The sequence below is a fragment of the Botryllus schlosseri genome, chromosome 13 (assembly GCF_051294905.1).
Source record: "Botryllus schlosseri isolate E-star chromosome 13, Bs_hap1, whole genome shotgun sequence".
In the NCBI taxonomy this organism is placed as follows: domain Eukaryota; kingdom Metazoa; phylum Chordata; class Ascidiacea; order Stolidobranchia; family Styelidae; genus Botryllus; species Botryllus schlosseri.
In genome coordinates this window covers 19,997,530-20,012,377 of record NC_137248.1, presented here as the reverse complement: position 1 = coordinate 20,012,377, position 14,848 = coordinate 19,997,530, and the positions used below count along the sequence as shown (strand labels likewise).

Below are 14,848 nucleotides of genomic sequence, written 5' to 3'. Positions count from 1 at the left end.
TGCCATTATCTCCTAAACTACAATAGCCAGGAATACGCCGATAGGCTCATTCGACGTAACTTTTGAATTGCTACAGTCTGGTAGCGGAGTTGTAACTGTAGGCCCTCGGGAACATAGAGAAATCTTGGTGTAATTGAACTTTTCATAAATTTTCATACCCCCAAAATGGCTAAATCTGCCAATATCTCCTAAACTACAATAGCCAGGAATACGCCGATAGGCTCATTCGACGTAACTTTTGAATTGCTACAGTCTGGTAGCGGAGTTGTAACTGTAGGCCCTCGGGAACATAGAGAAATCTTGGTGTAATTGAACTTTTCATAAATTTTCATACCCCCCAAAATGGCTAAATCTGCCAATATCTCCTAAACTACAATAGCCAGGAATACGCCGATAGGCTCATTCGACGTAACTTTTGAATTGCTACAGTCTGGTAGCGGAGTTGTAACTGTAGGCCCTCGGGAACATAGAGAAATCTTGGTGTAATTGAACTTTTCATAAATTTTCATACCCCCCAAAATGGCTAAATCTGCCAATATCTCCTAAACTACAATAGCCAGGAATACGCCGATAGGCTCATTCGACGTAACTTTTGAATTGCTACAGTCTGGTAGCGGAGTTGTAACTGTAGGCCCTTGGGAACATAGAGAAATCTTGGTGTAATTGAACTTTTCATAAATTTTCATACCCCCCAAAATGGCTAAATCTGCCAATATCTCCTAAACTACAATAGCCAGGAATATGCCGATAGGCTCATTCGACGTAACTTTTGAATTGCTACAGTCTGGTAGCGGAGTTGTAACTGTAGGCCCTCGGGAACATAGAGAAATCTTGGTGTAATTGAACTTTTCATAAATTTTCATACCACCCAAAATGGCTAAATCTGCAATATCTCCTAAACTACAATAGCCAGGAATTTGCCGATAGGCTCATTCGACGTAACTTTTGAATTGCTACAGTCTGGTAGCGGAGTTGTAACTGTAGGCCCTCGGGAACATAGAGAAATCTTGGTGTAATTGAACTTTTCATAAATTTTCATACCCCCCAAAATGGCTAAATCTGCCAATATCTCCTAAACTACAATAGCCAGGAATATGCCGATAGGCTCATTCGACGTAACTTTGAATTGCTACAGTCTGGTAGCGGAGTTGTAACTGTAGGCCCTCGGGAACATAGGGAAATCTTGGTGTAATTGAACTTTTCATAAATTTTCATACCCCCCAAAATGGCTAAATCTGCCAATATCTCCTAAACTACAATAGCCAGGAATACGCCGATAGGCTCATTCGACGTAACTTTTGAATTGCTACAGTCTGGTAGCGGAGTTGTAACTGTAGGCCCTCGGGAACATAGAGAAATCTTGGTGTAATTGAACTTTTCATAAATTTTCATACCCCCCAAAATGGCTAAATCTGCCAATATCTCCTAAACTACAATAGCCAGGAATACGCCGATAGGCTCATTCGACGTAACTTTTGAATTGCTACAGTCTGGTAGCGGAGTTGTAACTGTAGGCCCTCGGGAACATAGAGAAATCTTGGTGTAATTGAACTTTTCATAAATTTTCATACCCCCCCAAAATGGCTAAATCTGCCAATATCTCATAAACTACAATAGCCAGGAATATGCCGATGGGCTCATTCGACGTAACTTTTGAATTGCTACAGTCTGGTAGCGAGTTGTAACTGTAGGCCCTCGGGAACATAGAGAAATCTTGTGTAATTGAACTTTTCATAAATTTTCATACCCCCCAAAATGGCTAAATCTGCCAATATCTTCTAAACTACAATAGCCAGGAATATGCCGATAGGCTCATTCGACGTAACTTTTGAATTGCTACAGTCTGGTAGCGGAGTTGTAACTGTAGGCCCTCGGGAACATGGAGAAATCTTGGTGTAATTGAACTTTTCATAAATTTTCATATCCCCCAAAATGGCTAAATCTGCCAATATCTCCTAAACTACAATAGCCAGGAATACGCCGATAGGCTCATTCGACGTAACTTTTGAATTGCTACAGTCTGGTAGCGGAGTTGTAACTGTAGGCCCTCGGGAACATAGAGAAATCTTGGTGTAATTGAACTTTTCATAAATTTTCATACCCCCCAAAATGGCTAAATCTGCCAATATCTCATAAACTACAATAGCCAGGAATACGCCGATAGGCTCATTCGACGTAACTTTTGAATTGCTACAGTCTGGTAGCGGAGTTGTAACTGTAGGCCCTCGGGAACATAGAGAAATCTTGGTGTAATTGAACTTTTCATAAATTTTCATACCCCCCAAAATGGCTAAATCTGCCAATATCTCCTAAACTACAATAGCCAGGAATATGCCGATAGGCTCATTCGACGTAACTTTTGAATTGCTACAGTCTGCTAGCGGAGTTGTAACTGTAGGCCCTCGGGAACATAGAGAAATCTTGGTGTAATTAAACTTTTCATAAATTTTCATACCCCCCCAAAATGGCTAAATCTGCCAATATCTCCTAAACTACAATAGCCAGCAATACGCCGATAGGCTCATTCGACGTAACTTTCGAATTGCTACAGTCTGGTAGCGGAGTTGTAACTGTAGGCCCTCGGGAACATAGAGAAATCTTGGTGTAATTGAACTTTTCATAAATTTTCATACCCCCCAAAATGGCTAAATCTGCCAATATCTCCTAAACTACAATAGCCAGGAATACGCCGATAGGCTCATTCGACGTAACTTTTGAATTGCTACAGTCTGGTAGCGGAGTTGTAACTGTAGGCCCTCGGGAACATAGAGATATCTTGGTGTAATTGAACTTTTCATAAATTTTCATACCCCCCAAAATGGCTAAATCTGCCAATATCTCCTAAACTACAATAGCCAGGAATATGCCGATAGGCTCATTCGACGTAACTTTTGAATTGCTACAGTCTGGTAGCGGAGTTGTAACTGTAGGCCCTCGGAACATAGAGAAATCTTGGTGTAATTGAACTTTTCATAAATTTTCATACCCCCCAAAATGGCTAAATCTGCCAATATCTCCTAAACTACAATAGCCAGGAATACGCCGATAGGCTCATTCGACGTAACTTTTGAATTGCTACAGTCTGGTAGAGGAGTTGTAACTGTAGGCCCTCGGGAACATAGAGAAATCTTGGTGTAATTGAACTTTTCATAAATTTTCATACCCCCAAAAATGTTTAAATCTGCCAATATCTCCTAAACTACAATAGCCAGGAATATGCCGATAGGCTCATTCGACGTAACTTTTGAATTGCTACAGTCTGGCAGCGGAGTTGTAACTGTAGGCCCTCGGGAACATAAAGAAATCTTGGTGTAATTGAACTTTTCATAAATTTTCATACCCCCCAAAATGGCTAAATCTGCCAATATCTCCTAAACTACAATAGCCAGGAATACGCCGATAGGCTCATTCGACGTAACTTTTGAATTGCTACAGTCTGGTAGCGGAGTTGTAACTGTAGGCCTTCGGGAACATAGAGAAATCTTGGTGTAATTGAACTTTTCATAAATTTTCATACCCCCCAAAATGGCTAAATCTGCCAATATCTCCTAAACTACAATAGCCAGGAATACGCCGATAGCTCATTCGACGTAACTTTTGAATTGCTACAGTCTGGTAGCGGAGTTGTAACTGTAGGCCCTCGGGAACATAGAGAAATCTTGGTGCAATTGAACTTTTCAAAATTTTCATACCCTCCAAAATGGCTAAATCTGCCAATATCTCCTAAACGACAATAGCCAGGAATATGCCGATAGGCTCATTCGACGTAACTTTTGAATTGCTACAGTCTGGTAGCGGAGTTGTAACTGTAGGCCCTCGGAAACATAGAGAAATCTTGGTGTAATTGAACTTTTCATAAATTTTCATACCCCCCAAAATTGCTAAATCTGCCATTATCTCCTAAACTACAATAGCCAGGAATACGCCGATAGGCTCATTCGACGTAACTTTTGAATTGCTACAGTCTGGTAGCGGAGTTGTAACTGTAGGCCCTCGGGAACATAGAGAAATCTTGGTGTAATTGAACTTTTCATAAATTTTCATACCCCAAAAATGGCTAAATCTGCCAATATCTCCTAAACTACAATAGCCAGGAATATGCCGATAGGCTCATTCGACGTAACTTTTGAATTGCTACAGTCTGGCAGCGGAGTTGTAACTGTAGGCCCTCGGGAACATAAAGAAATCTTGGTGTAATTGAACTTTTCATAAATTTTCATACCCCCCAAAATGGCTAAATCTGCCAATATCTCCTAAACTACAATAGCCAGGAATACGCCGATAGGCTCATTCGACGTAACTTTTGAATTGCTACAGTCTGGTAGCGGAGTTGTAACTGTAGGCCCTCGGGAACATAGAGAAATCTTGGTGCATTTGAACTTTTCATAAATTTTCATACCCTCCAAAATGGCTAAATCTGCCAATATCTCCTAAACGACAATAGCCAGGAATATGCCGATAGGCTCATTCGACGTAACTTTTGAATTGCTACAGTCTGGTAGCGGAGTTGTAACTGTAGGCCCTCGGAAACATAAAGAAATCTTGGTGTAATTGAACTTTTCATAAATTTTCATACCCCCCAAAATTGCTAAATCTGCCATTATCTCCTAAACTACAATAGCCAGGAATATGCCGATAGGCTCATTCGACGTAACTTTTGAATTGCTACAGTCTGGTAGCGGAGTTGTAACTGTAGGCCCTCGGGAACATAGAGAAATCTTGGTGTAATTGAACTTTTCATAAATTTTCATACCCCCCAAAATGGCTAAATCTGCCAATATCTCCTAAACTACAATAGCCAGGAATTTGCCGATAGGCTCATTCGACGTAACTTTTGAATTGCTACAGTCTGGTAGCGGAGTTGTAACTGTAGGCCCTCGGGAACATAGAGAAATCTTGGTGTAATTGAACTTTTCATAAATTTTCATACCCCCCAAAATGCTAAATCTGCCAATATCTCCTAAACTACAATAGCCAGGAATATGCCGATAGGCTCATTCGACGTAACTTTTGAATTGCTACAGTCTGGTAGCGGAGTTGTAACTGTAGGCCCTCGGGAACATAGGGAAATCTTGGTGTAATTGAACTTTTCATAAATTTTCATACCCCCCAAAATGGCTAAATCTGCCAATATCTCCGAAACTACAATAGCCAGGAATATGCCGATGGGCTCATTCGACGTAACTTTTGAATTGCTACAGTCTGGTAGCGGAGTTGTAACTGTAGGCCCTCGGGAACATAGAGAAATCTTGGTGTAATTGAACTTTTCATAAATTTTCATACCCCCCAAAATGGCTAAATCTGCCAATATCTTCTAAACTACAATAGCCAGGAATATGCCGATAGGCTCATTCGACGTAACTTTTGAATTGCTACAGTCTGGTAGCGGAGTTGTAACTGTAGGCCCTCGGGAACATGGAGAAATCTTGGTGTAATTGAACTTTTCATAAATTTTCATATCCCCCAAAATGGCTAAATCTGCCAATATCTCCTAAACTACAATAGCCAGGAATACGCCGATAGGCTCATTCGACGTAACTTTTGAATTGCTACAGTCTGGTAGCGGAGTTGTAACTGTAGGCCCTCGGGAACATAGAGAAATCTTGGTGTAATTGAACTTTTCATAAATTTTCATACCCCCCAAAATGGCTAAATCTGCCAATATCTCATAAACTACAATAGCCAGGAATACGCCGATAGGCTCATTCGACGTAACTTTTGAATTGCTACAGTCTGGTAGCGGAGTTGTAACTGTAGGCCCTCGGGAACATAGAGAAATCTTGGTGTAATTGAACTTTTCATAAATTTTCATACCCCCCAAAATGGCTAAATCTGCCAATATCTCCTAAACTACAATAGCCAGGAATATGCCGATAGGCTCATTCGACGTAACTTTTGAATTGCTACAGTCTGATAGCGGAGTTGTAACTGTAGGCCCTCGGGAACATAGAGAAATCTTGGTGTAATTAAACTTTTCATAAATTTTCATACCCCCCAAAATGGCTAAATCTGCCAATATCTCCTAAACTACAATAGCCAGCAATACGCCGATAGGCTCATTCGACGTAACTTTCGAATTGCTACAGTCTGGTAGCGGAGTTGTAACTGTAGGCCCTCGGGAACATAGAGAAATCTTGGTGTAATTGAACTTTTCATAAATTTTCATACCCCCCAAAATGGCTAAATCTGCCAATATCTCCTAAACTACAATAGCCAGGAATACGCCGATAGCTCATTCGACGTAACTTTTGAATTGCTACAGTCTGGTAGCGGAGTTGTAACTGTAGGCCCTCGGGAACATAGAGATATCTTGGTGTAATTGAACTTTTCATAAATTTTCATACCCCCCAAAATGGCTAAATCTGCCAATATCTCCTAAACTACAATAGCCAGGAATATGCCGATAGGCTCATTCGACGTAACTTTTGAATTGCTACAGTCTGGTAGCGGAGTTGTAACTGTAGGCCCTCGGGAACATAGAGAAATCTTGGTGTAATTGAACTTTTCATAAATTTTCATACCCCCCAAAATGGCTAAATCTGCCAATATCTCCTAAACTACAATAGCCAGGAATACGCCGATAGGCTCATTCGACGTAACTTTTGAATTGCTACAGTCTGGTAGAGGAGTTGTAACTGTAGGCCCTCGGGAACATAGAGAAATCTTGGTGTAATTGAACTTTTCATAAATTTTCATACCCCCAAAAATGTTTAAATCTGCCAATTTCTCCTAAACTACAATAGCCAGGAATATGCCGATAGGCTCATTCGACGTAACTTTTGAATTGCTACAGTCTGGCAGCGGAGTTGTAACTGTAGGCCCTCGGGAACATAAAGAAATCTTGGTGTAATTGAACTTTTCATAAATTTTCATACCCCCCAAAATGGCTAAATCTGCCAATATCTCCTAAACTACAATAGCCAGGAATACGCCGATAGGCTCATTCGACGTAACTTTTGAATTGCTACAGTCTGGTAGCGGAGTTGTAACTGTAGGCCTTCGGGAACATAGAGAAATCTTGGTGTAATTGAACTTTTCATAAATTTTCATACCCCCCAAAATGGCTAAATCTGCCAATATCTCCTAAACTACAATAGCCAGGAATACGCCGATAGGCTCATTCGACGTAACTTTTGAATTGCTACAGTCTGGTAGCGGAGTTGTAACTGTAGGCCCTCGGAACATAGAGAAATCTTGGTGCAATTGAACTTTTCATAATTTTCATACCCTCCAAAATGCTAAATCTGCCAATATCTCCTAAACGACAATAGCCAGGAATATGCCGATAGGCTCATTCGACGTAACTTTTGAATTGCTACAGTCTGGTAGCGGAGTTGTAACTGTAGGCCCTCGGAAACATAGAGAAATCTTGGTGTAATTGAACTTTTCATAAATTTTCATACCCCCCAAAATTGCTAAATCTGCCATTATCTCCTAAACTACAATAGCCAGGAATACGCCGATAGGCTCATTCGACGTAACTTTTGAATTGCTACAGTCTGGTAGCGGAGTTGTAACTGTAGGCCCTCGGGAACATAGAGAAATCTTGGTGTAATTGAACTTTTCATAAATTTTCATACCCTGAAAAATGGCTAAATCTGCCAATATCTCCTAAACTACAATAGCCAGGAATATGCCGATAGGCTCATTCGACGTAACTTTTGAATTGCTACAGTCTGGCAGCGGAGTTGTAACTGTAGGCCCTCGGGAACATAAAGAAATCTTGGTGTAATTGAACTTTTCATAAATTTTCATACCCCCCAAAATGGCTAAATCTGCCAATATCTCCTAAACTACAATAGCCAGGAATACGCCGATAGGCTCATTCGACGTAACTTTTGAATTGCTACAGTCTGGTAGCGGAGTTGTAACTGTAGGCCCTCGGGAACATAGAGAAATCTTGGTGCAATTGAACTTTTCATAAATTTTCATACCCTCCAAAATGGCTAAATCTGCCAATATCTCCTAAACGACAATAGCCAGGAATATGCCGATAGGCTCATTCGACGTAACTTTTGAATTGCTACAGTCTGGTAGCGGAGTTGTAACTGTAGGCCCTCGGAAACATAAAGAAATCTTGGTGTAATTGAACTTTTCATAAATTTTCATACCCCCCAAAATTGCTAAATCTGCCATTATCTCCTAAACTACAATAGCCAGGAATATGCGATAGGCTCATTCGACGTAACTTTTGAATTGCTACAGTCTGGTAGCGGAGTTGTAACTGTAGGCCCTCGGGAACATAGAGAAATCTTGGTGTAATTGAACTTTTCATAAATTTTCATACCCCCCAAAATGGCTAAATCTGCCAATATCTCCTAAACTACAATAGCCAGGAATTTGCCGATAGGCTCATTCGACGTAACTTTTGAATTGCTACAGTCTGGTAGCGGAGTTGTAACTGTAGGCCCTCGGGAACATAGAGAAATCTTGGTGTAATTGAACTTTTCATAAATTTTCATACCCCCCAAAATGGCTAAATCTGCCAATATCTCCTAAACTACAATAGCCAGGAATATGCCGATAGGCTCATTCGACGTAACTTTTGAATTGCTACAGTCTGGTAGCGGAGTTGTAACTGTAGGCCCTCGGGAACATAGGGAAATCTTGGTGTAATTGAACTTTTCATAAATTTTCATACCCCCAAAATGGCTAAATCTGCCAATATCTCCTAAACTACAATAGCCAGGAATATGCCGATGGGCTCATTCGACGTAACTTTTGAATTGCTACAGTCTGGTAGCGGAGTTGTAACTGTAGGCCCTCGGGAACATAGAGAAATCTTGGTGTAATTGAACTTTTCATAAATTTTCATACCCCCCAAAATGGCTAAATCTGCCAATATCTTCTAAACTACAATAGCCAGGAATATGCCGATAGGCTCATTCGACGTAACTTTTGAATTGCTACAGTCTGGTAGCGGAGTTGTAACTGTAGGCCATCGGGAACATGGAGAAATCTTGGTGTAATTGAACTTTTCATAATTTTCATATCCCCCAAAATGGCTAAATCTGCCAATATCTCCTAAACTACAATAGCCAGGAATACGCCGATAGGCTCATTCGACGTAACTTTTGAATTGCTACAGTCTGGTAGCGGAGTTGTAACTGTAGGCCCTCGGGAACATAGAGAAATCTTGGTGTAATTGAACTTTTCATAAATTTTCATACCCCCCAAAATGGCTAAATCTGCCAATATCTCATAAACTACAATAGCCAGGAATACGCCGATAGGCTCATTCGACGTAACTTTTGAATTGCTACAGTCTGGTAGCGGAGTTGTAACTGTAGGGCCCTCGGGAACATAGAGAAATCTTGGTGTAATTGAACTTTTCATAAATTTTCATACCCCCCAAAATGGCTAAATCTGCCAATATCTCCTAAACTACAATAGCCAGGAATATGCCGATAGGCTCATTCGACGTAACTTTTGAATTGCTACAGTCTGCTAGCGGAGTTGTAACTGTAGGCCCTCGGGAACATAGAGAAATCTTGTGTAATTAAACTTTTCATAAATTTTCATACCCCCCAAAATGGCTAAATCTGCCAATATCTCCTAAACTACAATAGCCAGCAATACGCCGATAGGCTCATTCGACGTAACTTTCGAATTGATACAGTCTGGTAGCGGAGTTGTAACTGTAGGCCCTCGGGAACATAGAGAAATCTTGGTGTAATTGAACTTTTCATAAATTTTCATACCCCCCAAAATGGCTAAATCTGCCAATATCTCCTAAACTACAATAGCCAGGAATACGCCGATAGGCTCATTCGACGTAACTTTTGAATTGCTACAGTCTGGTAGCGGAGTTGTAACTGTAGCCCTCGGGAACATAGAGATATCTTGGTGTAATTGAACTTTTCATAAATTTTCATACCCCCAAAATGGCTAAATCTGCCAATATCTCCTAAACTACAATAGCCAGGAATATGCCGATAGGCTCATTCGACGTAACTTTTGAATTGCTACAGTCTGTAGCGGAGTTGTAACTGTAGGCCCTCGGGAACATAGAGAAATCTTGGTGTAATTGAACTTTTCATAAATTTTCATACCCCCCAAAATGGCTAAATCTGCCAATATCTCCTAAACTACAATAGCCAGGAATACGCCGATAGGCTCATTCGACGTAACTTTTGAATTGCTACAGTCTGGTAGAGGAGTTGTAACTGTAGGCCCTCGGGAACATAGAGAAATCTTGGTGTAATTGAACTTTTCATAAATTTTCATACCCCCAAAAAATGTTTAAATCTGCCAATATCTCCTAAACTACAATAGCCAGGAATATGCCGATAGGCTCATTCGACGTAACTTTTGAATTGCTACAGTCTGGCAGCGGAGTTGTAACTGTAGGCCCTCGGGAACATAAAGAAATCTTGGTGTAATTGAACTTTTCATAAATTTTCATACCCCCCAAAATGGCTAAATCTGCCAATATCTCCTAAACTACAATAGCCAGGAATACGCCGATAGGCTCATTCGACGTAACTTTTGAATTGCTACAGTCTGGTAGCGGAGTTGTAACTGTAGGCCTTCGGGAACATAGAGAAATCTTGGTGTAATTGAACTTTTCATAAATTTTCATACCCCCCAAAATGGCTAAATCTGCCAATATCTCCTAAACTACAATAGCCAGGAATACGCCGATAGGCTCATTCGACGTAACTTTTGAATTGCTACAGTCTGGTAGCGGAGTTGTAACTGTAGGCCCTCGGGAACATAGAGAAATCTTGGTGCAATTGAACTTTTCATAAATTTTCATACCCTCCAAAATGGCTAAATCTGCCAATATCTCCTAAACGACAATAGCCAGGAATATGCCGATAGGCTCATTCGACGTAACTTTTGAATTGCTACAGTCTGGTAGCGGAGTTGTAACTGTAGGCCCTCGGAAACATAGAGAAATCTTGGTGTATTTGAACTTTTCATAAATTTTCATACCCCCCAAAATTGCTAAATCTGCCATTATCTCCTAAACTACAATAGCCAGGAATACGCCGATAGGCTCATTCGACGTAACTTTTGAATTGCTACAGTCTGGTAGCGGAGTTGTAACTGTAGGCCCTCGGGAACATAGAGAAATCTTGGTGTAATTGAACTTTTCATAAATTTTCATACCCCCAAAAATTGCTAAATCTGCCAATATCTCCTAAACTACAATAGCCAGGAATATGCCGATAGGCTCATTCGACGTAACTTTTGAATTGCTACAGTCTGGCAGCGGAGTTGTAACTGTAGGCCCTCGGGAACATAAAGAAATCTTGGTGTAATTGAACTTTTCATAAATTTTCATACCCCCCAAAATGGCTAAATCTGCCAATATCTCCTAAACTACAATAGCCAGGAATACGCCGATAGGCTCATTCGACGTAACTTTTGAATTGCTACAGTCTGGTAGCGGAGTTGTAACTGTAGGCCCTCGGGAACATAGAGAAATCTTGGTGCAATTGAACTTTTCATAAATTTTCATACCCTCCAAAATGGCTAAATCTGCCAATATCTCCTAAACGACAATAGCCAGGAATATGCCGATAGGCTCATTCGACGTAACTTTTGAATTGCTACAGTCTGGTAGCGGAGTTGTAACTGTAGGCCCTCGGAAACATAAAGAAATCTTGGTGTAATTGAACTTTTCATAAATTTTCATACCCCCCAAAATTGCTAAATCTGCCATTATCTCCTAAACTACAATAGCCAGGAATATGCGATAGGCTCATTCGACGTAACTTTTGAATTGCTACAGTCTGGTAGCGGAGTTGTAACTGTAGGCCCTCGGGAACATAGAGAAATCTTGGTGTAATTGAACTTTTCATAAATTTTCATACCCCCCAAAATGGCTAAATCTGCCAATTTCTCCTAAACTACAATAGCCAGGAATACGCCGATAGGCTCATTCGAAGTAACTTTTGAATTGCTACAGTCTGGTAGCGGAGTTGTAACTGTAGGCCCTCGGGAACATAGAGAAATCTTGGTGTAATTGAACTTTTCATAAATTTTCATACCCCCCAAAATGGCTAAATCTGCCAATATCTCCTAAACTACAATAGCCAGGAATATGCCGATAGGCTCATTCGACGTAACTTTTGAATTGCTACAGTCTGGTAGCGGAGTTGTAACTGTAGGCCCTCGGGAACATAGGGAAATCTTGGTGTAATTGAACTTTCATAAATTTTCATACCCCCCAAAATGGCTAAATCTGCCAATATCTCCTAAACTACAATAGCCAGGAATATGCCGATGGGCTCATTCGACGTAACTTTTGAATTGCTACAGTCTGGTAGCGGAGTTGTAACTGTAGGCCCTCGGGAACATAGAGAAATCTTGGTGTAATTGAACTTTTCATAAATTTTCATACCCCCCAAAATGGCTAAATCTGCCAATATCTCCTAAACTACAATAGCCAGGAATATGCCGATAGGCTCATTCGACGTAACTTTTGAATTGCTACAGTCTGGTAGCGGAGTTGTAACTGTAGGCCCTCGGGAACATAGAGAAATCTTGGTGTAATTGAACTTTTCATAAATTTTCATATCCCCCAAAATGGCTAAATCTGCCAATATCTCCTAAACTACAATAGCCAGGAATACGCCGATAGGCTCATTCGACGTAACTTTTGAATTGCTACAGTCTGGTAGCGGAGTTGTAACTGTAGGCCCTCGGGAACATAGAGAAATCTTGGTGTAATTGAACTTTTCATAAATTTTCATACCCCCCAAAATGGCTAAATCTGCCAATATCTCCTAAACTACAATAGCCAGGAATACGCCGATAGGCTCATTCGACGTAACTTTTGAATTGCTACAGTCTGGTAGCGGAGTTGTAACTGTAGGCCCTCGGGAACATAGAGAAATCTTGGTGCAATTGAACTTTTCATAAATTTTCATACCCTCCAAATGGCTAAATCTGCCAATATCTCCTAAACGACAATAGCCAGGAATATGCCGATAGGCTCATTCGACGTAACTTTTGAATTGCTACAGTCTGGTAGCGGAGTTGTAACTGTAGGCCCTCGGAAACATCGAGAAATCTTGGTGTAATTGAACTTTTCATAAATTTTCATACCCCCCAAAATTGCTAAATCTGCCATTATCTCCTAAACTACAATAGCCAGGAATATGCCGATAGGCTCATTCGACGTAACTTTTGAATTGCTACAGTCTGGTAGCGGAGTTGTAACTGTAGGCCCTCGGGAACATAGAGAAATCTTGGTGTAATTGAACTTTTCATAAATTTTCATACCCCCCAAAATGGCTAAATCTGCCAATTTCTCCTAAACTACAATAGCCAGGAATACGCCGATAGGCTCATTCGACGTAACTTTTGAATTGCTACAGTCTGGTAGCGGAGTTGTAACTGTAGGCCCTCGGGAACATAGAGAAATCTTGGTGTAATTGAACTTTTCATAAATTTTCATACCCCCCAAAATGGCTAAATCTGCCAATATCTCCTAAACTACAATAGCCAGGAATATGCCGATAGGCTCATTCGACGTAACTTTGAATTGCTACAGTCTGGTAGCGGAGTTGTAACTGTAGGCCCTCGGGAACATAGGGAAATCTTGGTGTAATTGAACTTTTCATAAATTTTCATACTCCCCAAAATGGCTAAATCTGCCAATATCTCCTAAACTACAATAGCTAGGAATATGCCGATGGGCTCATTCGACGTAACTTTTGAATTGCTACAGTCTGGTAGCGGAGTTGTAACTGTAGGCCCTCGGGAACATAGAGAAATCTTGGTGTAATTGAACTTTTCATAAATTTTCATACCCCCCAAAATGGCTAAATCTGCCAATATCTCCTAAACTACAATAGCCAGGAATATGCCGATAGGCTCATTCGACGTAACTTTTGAATTGCTACAGTCTGGTAGCGGAGTTGTAACTGTAGGCCCTCGGGAACATAGAGAAATCTTGGTGTAATTGAACTTTTCATAAATTTTCATATCCCCCAAAATGGCTAAATCTGCCAATATCTCCTAAACTACAATAGCCAGGAATACGCCGATAGGCTCATTCGACGTAACTTTTGAATTGCTACAGTCTGGTAGCGGAGTTGTAACTGTAGGCCCTCGGGAACATAGAGAAATCTTGGTGTAATTGAACTTTTCATAAATTTTCATACCCCCCAAAATGGCTAAATCTGCCAATATCTCCTAAACTATAATAGCCAGGAATACGCCGATAGGCTCATTCGACGTAACTTTTGAATTGCTACAGTCTGGTAGCGGAGTTGTAACTGTAGGCCCTCGGGAACATAGAGAAATCTTGGTGTAATTGAACTTTTCATAAATTTTCATACCCCCCAAAATGGCTGAATCTGCCAATATCTCCTAAACTACAATAGCCAGGAATATGCCGATAGGCTCATTCGACGTAACTTTTGAATTGCTACAGTCTGGTAGCGGAGTTGTAACTGTAGGCCCTCGGGAACATAGAGAAATCTTGGTGTAATTGAACTTTTCATAAATTTTCATACCCCCCAAAATGGCTAAATCTGCCAATATCTCCTAAACTACAATAGCCAGGAATACGCCGATAGGCTCATTCGACGTAACTTTTGAATTGCTACAGTCTGGTAGCGGAGTTGTAACTGTAGGCCCTCGGGAACATAGAGAAATCTTGGTGTAATTTAACTTTTCATAAATTTTCATACCCCCCAAAATGGCTAAATCTGCCAATATCTCCTAAACTACAATAGCCAGGAATATGCCGATAGGCTCATTCGACGTAACTTTTGAATTGCTACAGTCTGGTAGCGGAGTTGAAACTGTAGGCCCTCGGGAACATAGAGAAATCTTGGTGTAATTGAACTTTTCATAAATTTTCATACCCCCCAAAATGGCTAAATCT

General features: G+C 40.7%; 1 long non-coding RNA gene across 1 annotated transcript in view; it reads left to right on the top strand.

Moving 5' to 3' along the window:
- The window catches only part of LOC145453747 (uncharacterized), a 39,118-nt gene extending 31,934 nt beyond the window's left edge, over positions 1 to 7,184 (top strand). Inside the window, exon 2 of the long non-coding RNA XR_013919894.1 lies at positions 738 to 7,184. This is a non-coding gene — a long non-coding RNA (uncharacterized LOC145453747). The remainder of the gene's footprint in view (positions 1 to 737) is intronic.
- The last annotated feature ends 7,664 nt before the right edge of the window (positions 7,185 to 14,848 follow it).